Source organism: Nicotiana sylvestris, chromosome 5, assembly GCF_000393655.2.
Source record: "Nicotiana sylvestris chromosome 5, ASM39365v2, whole genome shotgun sequence".
Lineage (NCBI taxonomy): Eukaryota > Viridiplantae > Streptophyta > Magnoliopsida > Solanales > Solanaceae > Nicotiana > Nicotiana sylvestris.
In genome coordinates, this window is record NC_091061.1 from 134354946 (window position 1) to 134364465 (window position 9520).

A 9520-nucleotide genomic window follows, 5' to 3' on the forward strand; every position below is an offset into this window, starting at 1 on the left:
TGTTTTGTCTCTTTCAGATTCGAGACATTTATTTGTGTATTTTTATTTTATTTATTTATTTACATATTAGAACGAGTAGTGAGTTACTTCATGACTCATTTTGCTCCCTCACAATTACTTTCTAGTAATAGGCCTTAAAATATATCTAGCCCCAATTAATTATATTCTCTCATGACCCTGCATTCAATGGGTGTCACGACCCTAAAAATGACCCGGTCGTGATGGCGTCTATTGTGAAACTAGGTCAGCTGATACAATTTCCAAATCAAGCCATTATTCGATGAAAGTCATTTTTAAGCCATTAATTAACAAGAAATCTCATAATATAAGTCTAAATAACCAGTGCGGAATAAATACACAAGCCCGACATTGAGGTGTCATAAGTCACGAGCAACTACAACTCTGTCTCAATACAATAAAGTATAAACAAGACTGGAAGACCATACTAAATAAAGCTAGGGAAGATATGAGGGAGAAGAACAGGGCTGCGAACGCCATGCATCTACCTTGTCGACTCCGAAATCCTGCTGAATGGACAATCAATGCTCACTATCGCGACCCGCAACTCCTGGATCTGCACACAAGGTGCAAGGAGTAATGTGAGTACGCCAACTCATTAAGTAATAAAAGTAAATGAAAGTTGAGTAGTAAGAAAACAAAAAATCTCATGTCATAGCACTACAGCAAATACAGTACATTTCCAACACAGTCCAGAAATCTACTATCTCGTAAAAAGAAACCCAGTTTCAGTAAAACCCTTTTCTTTTAAAACATCTTTCAATAGTTTCAAATAAGTGAATAAAATAATGAGTAAAATGATAGAAACGTAAACAGACCCTCCGGCAAGACATGTACTATAAACTGCCCCTCGGGAAAAATTTCAACAGAACCAGCACCTCGGGATACCTCACAATCACTCGTAATCAGCCCCTCGGGCAACAACATGAAACAACAACAGCCCCTCGGGCAATATCACATCACTCGCACTGGATACCTGCGCTCACTGGGGTGTTCAGACTCCGAAGGGGCTCCTACAGCCCAAGCGCTATCACAAGCCATCTCATGGCATAACAAATCAGGTCATCGACCTCTCATATATCACAAATTAGTACAACATGCTACGGCGCAGCCCGATTCCATAATATCCTCACTATACAGGCCCTCGGCCTCACTCAGTCAGAAACCTCTCAAGCCAAGCCACTCCGGCAACAGTAAAACAGGACGCTCAGCCCAAAATATCATTTAAAGTATCAAAACGGAGTAAATACGACTGAGTTATGAAATCAGTAAAATTTAGCATGACTGAGTACAGATATTAAGTCAAAACAATGAGGAATAGTAGTAAAAAGCCCCTAAGAGTCCAAACAATTGGCACGAGGCCCAAATATGGCATTCAGCCCAAAACATAATAATACTTTCCAAACACAATAGTATCAAATAGTTTTCAATTAAATACACGACTTAATAGTGTACGGGACGGACCAAGTCACAATCCCCAACGGTGCACGACCCCACGCTCGTTATCTAACATATGCATCACCTCAAAATAGCACAACAATGTGAAATTCGGGATTTCATACCCTCAGGACAACATTTACAATCATTACTTACCTCAAAGCGGTCCAAACTCTTAACCCGCGATGCCTTTGCCTCTCGAAGCCTCCAAATGCTCCGAATCTAACCAAAATCAGTTTCACATCATTAATACATGCTAAAGGAACAAAGCCCAAGAGAAAATAATCAAACTAACTCAAACATCCCGAAATTGGCCAAACCTGACCCCCGGGCCCACATCTCGGAATTCGATAAAAATTACATAACAAGAATCCTTATCCTCCTACGATTTTATACATACCAAGAACATCAAAATCGGACATCAAATGGCCTCTAAAATCTCCAATCAAAGTTCTCCAATTACAAGCCCTAATTCTCCAATTTTAGCCTTTATATCACACTAATTCCATGTCTAATTAGATAGAAATCACCTTAGAATTGAGTATTAAGTTCAAAAACCTTACCTCCAAGTGTTTCCCTTCGAATCCCTCTTCAATCCCTCTTAAAAAGCTTCAAAGCCGTTCAAAAATGGTGAGATCAAAGCCTCATCGCGTTAGCTAAGCACAAAAATCCACTGCTCAAATTTCCTCTTTCGCGAACGCGAGTACCCTCTCATGTCACACATGTCAAACCTATCCAATTACCTCAAATTTTGCACACATGTCACAAATGACACAACGGACATACTCCAACTTCCGAAATTCTAATCTGACCTCTTTATTAAAATTTCCACTTCCGACCGGAAAATACTAAATTTTCAATTTCGACAATTCAAGCCTAAATCTACCACGAACCTCCAAAATACATTCCGATCACGCTCCTAAGTCCCAAATCACCTAACGAAGCTATCCGAACCATCAGAATTCACATCCGAGACCTTCTACACATAAGTCAACATCCTATTGACTTTTTCAACTTAAGCTTACTCAAAAGAGACTAAGTATCTCATTCCTCTCCAAAACCACTTCGAACCCAAACCAACCAACCCAATACCATATAATACAACTGAACAACACATAAAGAAGCAGAAATGGGGAAAACGGAGCGAGTACTCATGAAACGACCGGTCGGGTCGTTACAATGAGAATATGAAAGAAATGTAATTAGTAGCCTAGTATCAAACATCAGATTTATTTACAAAGAAACATATTTATGCTAACAGAAAATCAAATAAAATTTATAAATGAAGATAATAACTCATGAAAATTCTAACTTATACTTCAATAATGAAACAAAGAAAGAATCTATATCCTTAGACTACTTTAAGTAACTACCATCATACTAAAAACTTTAACTAATAAAATATGAAGTTGTATATAATAAACAACTTCACTGTAATCTAACTTACAGTGAAGTTGAGACGTGGAGAATGTGATCTATTTTACGAAATTTGTTCTTTTTAAAAAAAAATAATAATAAAAGTATTCCTACTAAATTAACACTCATAATTTTCAGCTTCCATGACTAAGCAGTCAAACATTTATAAACGTGTATTCCAAGAAGAAGAATTTTTTAAAAAAAAAGAAAAACCTATCATAATCTTATAAAAAACTATCGTAATTTATGGCCTATTTACAAGAGTGAGTAGGCAAAAGTAATAGAAAGATGAATTCAAGGATTAATTAAACCAAGTGTTCAAGCCTAAATTTATTCATCACAGATTTATGGACTGAACTTCGAAGATGATTTGAATCAACCAAGACTAGAGATATATTTTAAGAAGACTATATATACTAAATTATATACTAACTATGAGATATATTTTAAGAACACTATATATACTAAATTATATACTAACCATCTATGACGGTAAATCAGATACCAAACAAGCACACACATTTGTATTCAGCAAACTTTTACGAAAATTAATACAAAAATTAACGCACATTCATGCTTAAATCATGACATTATCATTGAACTAACAAGGATATTTAATATTTCCTCTTGCGAAACAATAGATAAATAGCTACAATCTACTGATTTTCAAAGTTGAAAATAGTTAACTTTTGGATCCGCAAACTCAGAATCTCGAACAATCCCGAATTTCGGCTTCGAACACAAGAATTCGGCCAAAACTATATCTTCAGTAAATTCGTACTCCAAGAACGATGTTCTTTTGTCTTCGTTGCTAGTTTTGTCTTATGAAATTACCTCCCTTTTCTAAATCATGTTCTTCTTTCCTTTTGTTTTCTTACTCTCCATCACTTAAGTTTTTTTTTAAAAAAAAATTCCATTGCCCCCCTTTTTATGTGAATGTGTGTGCAAGATCATGTGTGTGTGAAAGATCGTGTGTGTGCAAGATCATGGGGGAGTGGGGAATTGGGAATAGGACGTGAGGATAAGGCAATTCACACACTAACTCCTTTTGACTTTTTTTCAGACCATGGAAAATATTTCGATGAAAATTTATATATATATATATATATATTTGTGATTTTTTTTATAAATATAAATTAAATTCGTACTCTAAGAATGTGAGTATTTTTTTTAATCAATTAAAATTTACTAAGAGTAAGATAAAAGTTTTTTAATCACATGCCACGCCATACAGATAATGCCTCCAAATCTTCAACGCGTGAACAATAGCTGCTAACTCCAAATCATGAACCGGATAGTTCTTCTCATGAATCTTCAACTGCCGCGAGGCATAGGCAATGACCTTGCCATCTTGCATCAACACCGCACCAAGTCCAATACGAGATGCATCACAATAAACTGTGTAAGGCCCTGAACCTGTGGGCAAAACCAACACCGGTGCCGTAGTCAAAGCTGTCTTAAGCTTCTGGAAGCTTGCCTCACACTCATCCGACAACCTGAACTGGGCACCCTTCTGGTTCAACCTGGTCATTGGGATTGCAATAGACGAAAACCCTTCCACAAACCGACGATAGTAGCCTGCCAAACCCGGGAAACTCCGGATCTCGGTAGCTGATGCGGGTCTAGGCCAGTTCTTGACTGCCTCTATCTTCTTCGGATCAACCTGAATACCCTCTGTTGATACAACATGACTCAAGAATGCAACTGAACTCAACCAGAACTCACACTTCGAAAACTTGGCATACAATTGACTATCCCTCAAAGTCTGAAGAACCACTCTAAGATGTTGCTCATGCTCCTCCCGGCTGCGGGAATAGATCAAAATATCATCAACGAAGACTATCATGAACGAATCCAAGTAAGGCCTGAACACTCGGTTCATCAAATCCATAAAAGTTGTTGGGGCATTTGTCAACCCCAATGACATCACCAAGAACTCATAATGCCCGTACCGAGTGCGGAAAGCTGTCTTAAGACATCGGACCTCAACTGATGGTAGCCAGATCTCAAGTCAATCTTCAAAAATACCTTGGCACCCTAAAGCTGATAAAACAAATCATCAATCCTCGGCAATTGATACCTATTCTTGATTGTAACCTTGTTCAACTGTCGGTAATCTATGCACATTCTCATCGATCCGTCCTTCTTCTTAACAAACAACACCGGCACACCCCAAGGCGAAACAATGGGTCTAATGAAACCTTTTTCAAGCAAGTCTTGCAACTGCTCCTTCAACTCTTTCAACTCAGGTGGGGCCATACGATACGGCGGAATAAAAATGGGTTGAGTGCCCAGAGCCAAATCAATGCAGAAGTTAATATCCCTGTCGGGTGGCATACCCGACAAGTCTGAAGGAAATACCTTAGGGAACTCACGAACAACAAGCACCTAATCAATAGAAGGAACATCAGCACTAGAATCACGAACATATGCCAAATAGTCCAAACACCCCTTTTCGACCATACGTCGAACCTTCACATAAGAGATAACACTACGGGTAGAATGACCAGGAGTCCCTCTCCACTCTAAACAAGGCAAACCCGGCAAGTTTAGGGTCACAGTCTTGGCATGACAGTCCAAGATAGTGTGGTAAGGTGATAACCAGTCCATCCCCAATATGACATCAAAATCAACCATGTCCAGAAGTAATAAATCTACACGAGTCTCAAGACCCCCTATCACAACTATACACGAACGATGGACTTGATCTACCACAATAGAATCACCCACCGGTGTAGACACATATATAGGGGCACTCAAGTAATCACGAGGCATGAGCAGATACGGTGTAAAATAAGATGACATATAGGAGTATGTAGACCCTGGATCAAATAGGACTGAAGCATCTCTACTACAAACCAGAACAATACCTATGATAACACTGGGGAGCCATCTGCTCCGGAGTGTGAGTAGCAGGAGTCTGGGCTCCTTCTCCAGCTTGAGAGACGGATGGTGCTACAAGAAGCAAGCCTGCCCGAGTGACACTCTCCATAAGGCCCACTAGACGGACTAGAGCATCCTGGAGTACATGGGTAGCAATAAACCCCTCTAGGACCTGAACTGGGCCCATCGGAACTGTCTGGGCCAGAACCTCACCATCAAAGTCAACCTGATGCTCCGCCGCTGGTGCTGCTGCTATGGGCTGAGCTCTGCCCCTACCTCGGCCTCTAGCACGGCCTCGGCCTGGCCCTCTACCTCTCGTGGGAGTTGATGCTGGGACTCAGAATGCTGATCAGTGGATGAGGAAGCGCGTGTTCTCGCCATCTGCGAAAGAATAGAGTAGAAATTCAATTAGCATTGAGAAACCAAACCGCACGACATGAAAGAATAAATGTGAAGTTTTTCCTAACTCTGTAGCCTCTGAGGGATAAATACAGACGTCTCTGTACTGATCCCTCAGACTCTACTAAGCTTGTCTGTGAATTGTGAGACCTATGTAACCTAGAGCTATGATACCAACTTGTCACGACCAAGATTTCCCACCCTCAGGAGTCGTGATGGTGCCTACTCGTGAAAGCTAAGCAAGCCGAGTATTATGGATTAACTAACTCTTTTATTTACCCCTTTTTAATAGTTTAAAACAATATGCGATCAACAGTGAAATATTAATAATAATTAAACACATGAGGAAGACATAATCTGATAACTAGGCCAAAAACAAGTACGACAATACCAAGTACATCTCTACCCGGAACCGGTGTCACAAAATCACAGATCGTCTATGAATACTACAAACAATTATCTGAAAAGAAAGATACAATCTGTCTTTGAATGCAAATGAAAATAGAATATAAAGATAGAAGAGAACGCCGGGGCCTGCAGACGCCTGCAGGACTACCTCAGGATCTCTGACTGGACTAAAGGCAGCCACCTAAAGCTATGGTCCAAAAGCTGCCGCTCTGGGATCTGCACACAGTGCAGAGTGTAGTATCAGCACAACCGACCCCATGTGCTGGTAAATGTCTGGCCTAACCCCGGCTAGGTAGTGACGAGGCTAGGACCAGATTACCAAATAAACCTGTGCAGTTATTTGATATACAGTGGAAAACAAAACAGAAATACACAAGTAAAGAAGGGAGGGGGGACATGTTGTTGGGAAATATCATTTGTCAATAGAAATTCAAGAGATGAGCATAAAGGCAATTTAGAATTCACAGCAAAAGAATAAGGAAATCGTAACCAACCAATAAACACTTTTATTATTTACTGTTGCGGCGCGCAACCCAATCCAAATCATAAAATACTATTGCGGCGTGCAACCCGATCCATATCATTTATCACTGTTGTAGCATGCAACCTGATCCAATTATATTGTTGTTGCGGCATGCAACCCGATCCAAACATAATATTGTTGCGGCATGCAACCCGATCCAAACATAATATTGTTGTGGCGTGCAACCTGATCCAATAATAATATTGTTGCGGAGTGCAACCCGATCCACATATACAGTTCAACACCAATTACAAAGAGAGTCCCGGCAAGGGATCAATAAAGAACAACACTATCTCGGCAAGGGAATCGACAGTATGAGTAAATACATCCTAGCAAGGGAAAAATCAGCTATAACCAAACTTGTTCCAACATCTAACTTCCTCAACTAGCACCAACACTCAATCATAAGTAATTTTCACGACAATAATCACAATCCTTGCTCAACACAGAGAATCAACAACTTAGGCATTCGTCGTATTTATTAAGAACACAACAATTTCAATTTAAGACTCACGGTCATGCTTGACAACAACGTATAGATACTCGTCACCATGCCTATACGTTGCACTCAATAAATAACACGTAGCATAGGACACAACTCCTAATCCCTCAGGCTAAGGTTAAACCAAACACTTATCTCGAACTTCCACAGCCAACTCAAGCCTCAAACACTGCTTTTCCTTTAGAATTCGCCTCCAAATAACTCGTATCTAGTCCAAATTGATTTAACAACATCAATAAATACTAAAGAATTCATACCCAATGCTCAATTATAGGTTGTTTACTGTGAAATTGGTAACAACAATTAAATTTGTAAATGGGATTCTAAAAATACGTGATATATTCTCGAGCTAGTTGTTTAGAGTAGTTGATGCTAAGAATATGAAGTTTAACGACGAAATGCAAGCTAAAACGAGGTAATAATCAAACCGAGGGGCTTGTTGCCCGGATGTAGGACTGGTCGATGGGGGACCTCGGGGTCGGTGTTCGGGTCGAGCTCGAGCTATCGGGTGCAATCGGGATTGGGATAACAGTTAAGATATGATTAAATAAAGCTCTCTATGACCAATACCAAGTGGTAAAATGAAGAACGAGTGAGAAAGTGATAAATATTAAAGTGGCCTTGGGCCAGTGAGAACGAGCAAGTTAGAAAGAAGAGATATTATTGCACTTGTGGAGAAATGGAGCAACATCAGCCCTTTACAAAGTGGCATATATTCCCCTTATATAGGAGAGGGAATACCATATAGTACAGAGTGAGTTGAATGTAAAGATACGGGGGATGGGACGGCTAGGCATGGTACTAGTGTTTACTAATTCTAGCTGCTTGCCTCGAGAATCCCCCGACCTCGGCACCTTCGTTGAGTTGTGGACAAATTCCCTATCCTCGGAATCTTTGCTGGGTCGCGGATGAACCTCGAGGAAGGGAGCTACATCGTAATCCTGTAGCCTCGAGATGCTGATATTCCTTCCAGAATGTACCTTAGCGGTGGGAAATAGACCCCCCTGATTTCACTGCATACAGATAGTCTACGCGTTTCCTAGAGTGAAGTACTAGGAAACGATATTGAACCATCATCTCGAGGTCATCATTGTCGTGACGTTAACCGTCTAAGAGCATTAAATGCCATGCCCCAGAGAACCGTGCAAGGCCGCCGTCGTATGCGATAATTGAGAAACCCACGAACTGCCATCGGCTCGTCCCTTCTACATCCCCAGCGATTCCTATAAATGTACCAGTTGCTAGACACTTCCCATTTTCACCTCATATACAAGCCCGCGAGTCAGAATTTTGTATTTGACACTCTTTCTTCTTTTCACAGAAGGGTTTTTACCATTTGACATGGTAGAAATTCTAGGATGGTTCCCCGATGGAACGATGTTGCATCGTCGTCCCGATCACCTAAGGAAGAAACCAGATCTATCCCCACTTTGGAACAATGTACCCCACCCGATCTTGACACGCCGAAGGATTTTGACATCGAGACTCCCTCGTCTACGCCGGGCCGGTGTGAGCACGTGTCCCGATATGTTAGCATCATTACCGATGTTAGCAAGGTGAGGGAGGACTGTCGATGGAGCAAGGTAGTGGAGCTAGAGATTCCCAGTCCCAAAGATAATATTACTAACTTCAAGGCTGGCTTCCTTTATGTATACACTTACCCATTCACCCTGGGCTCTGATAAATCTGTCGAATCTCCTCCCTTGGAAATCGACCAGGTTATTCTTGACTTTTGCGACCGATACCAGGTGACACTTCGTCAGATTTACCCTTCTTTTTGGAGAATAGTGCTGATGCTTAGACATTTTACCAAAAGGGTTGAAGGTGAGGTTTTTACCCTTAATCATATGGTCAGAATATATCTCTCTCGACTGTATCGAGGCTTTATCAAGCTTCGCCATCGACCCAAAAAATCTTTTTTCACGAGCGTTGAT